This window comes from Muscardinus avellanarius (assembly GCF_963383645.1).
Source record: "Muscardinus avellanarius genome assembly, chromosome: X".
Lineage (NCBI taxonomy): Eukaryota > Metazoa > Chordata > Mammalia > Rodentia > Gliridae > Muscardinus > Muscardinus avellanarius.
The window spans coordinates 16,529,044-16,530,490 of NC_137792.1; the positions used below are offsets into that span (position 1 = coordinate 16,529,044).

The 1,447-nt window shown below is 30.5% G+C and overlaps 1 pseudogene across 1 annotated transcript; it reads left to right on the top strand.

Annotated features, from left to right (window-relative positions):
* The first annotated feature begins 371 nt into the window (after window positions 1-371).
* Window positions 372-1,033, top strand: LOC308278793 (ubiquitin carboxyl-terminal hydrolase isozyme L3-like; annotated as a pseudogene). Its single transcript has one exon. The product of its transcript is annotated as a ubiquitin carboxyl-terminal hydrolase isozyme L3-like (transcript).
* The last annotated feature ends 414 nt before the right edge of the window (window positions 1,034-1,447 follow it).

The window sequence follows — 1,447 nt, forward strand, 5'->3', positions numbered from 1 at the left end:
CACAGAATATATCAAAGACTATGCACAATCTGAACCAAATAGATGCTAAAAGTGTTTTTAATAGCTGAATAAAATTTTTAATAGTTGAATAAAGGAATGAATTCTGTGAAACTAATATTACAACTATCCTTATAGTTTGGGGGAATCAAGAAAATCTTATTTTAAAGAGTTTGTAGTGTGCATATATTTCACTGTCAACATGATTTACATTATGATGTGAGACTATAATGCACCAATAAAAGCATATTTAAAAGGTGTTTGAATTGCTTTTAGCACTGTTAGTAGAAACTACAAACAGAGTTTGTGAGGGGCCAGGCAGAGTGGCCATGGAGGGTCTGCACTGATGTTCAATGGAGAACAATTCTGAGGTCACCAACCAATTTCTCAAACATTTAGGTCTGCATCCTAACCGGAAATTTAGGATGTATATGGAGTATGTATATGGAATGGATCCTGAACTCCTTAGCATAATACCAAGACCAGTCTGTGCCATGCTATTTCTCTTCCCTATTACAGAAATGTATGAAGTAGAACAGAAGGGAGAGAAAAAATAAAATCTCAAGGACAGGATGTTACATCATCAGTGTATTTGATGAAGCAAAACATCAACAATGCCTGTGGAACAATTGGTTTGATCTATGTAATTACAAATAATAAAGGCGAGATGTACTTTGAATCTGGATCAACCTTGAAAGACTATGCAGAGGAGTTTGTGTCAATGAGCCCTGAAGAACGAGCCAGATACCTGAAAAACTATAACACTATTTGCTGTTCGAGTTACTCATGTGAAGGTCTTACTGAGGCATCAAGTATAAATGAAAAAGTAGGTCTTCATTTTATTGCATTAGTACATGTGGATGGGCATCTCTATGTATTAGATGTATGTCTCTATGTATTACATGGGTGGGAAATTAACCATGGGAAAACTAGTGCTGAAACTTTATTAGAGGATGCCATAGAAGTTTGCAAGATGTTTATGGAACATGACCGTAATGAATTAAGATTTAATGCAGTTACTCTTTCTTCAGTATAGCTTGTCAATAATGCAAAAACCTAATAATGTATTATTTGCAAAAATTGTTAAATTTCCACTGTCATATATTAACTCATAAATTTTTATATTTTCATTAACTGAACTGATTAAACAATGTGAATTAAAAAAATATACATTATGCATTATGCTCCATTATAAAAACACAGATATAAACATTTAGTAAAATATACATTTATAATATCAATTAATACATTTTTATTTAAATTGAGTAAATAATTTTAAATTTCACTGGAGTAAAATACATATTTATAATATCAATTAATAAAATTTTCTTCAAATATGATTAAAATATTTTTAAATTTCATTGACATAACCTGAGCACTCACATAAGATTACATGGGATTGATGATAAAATCTGGAAAAATGTTCTAAAATATAGAATAATAAAAAATG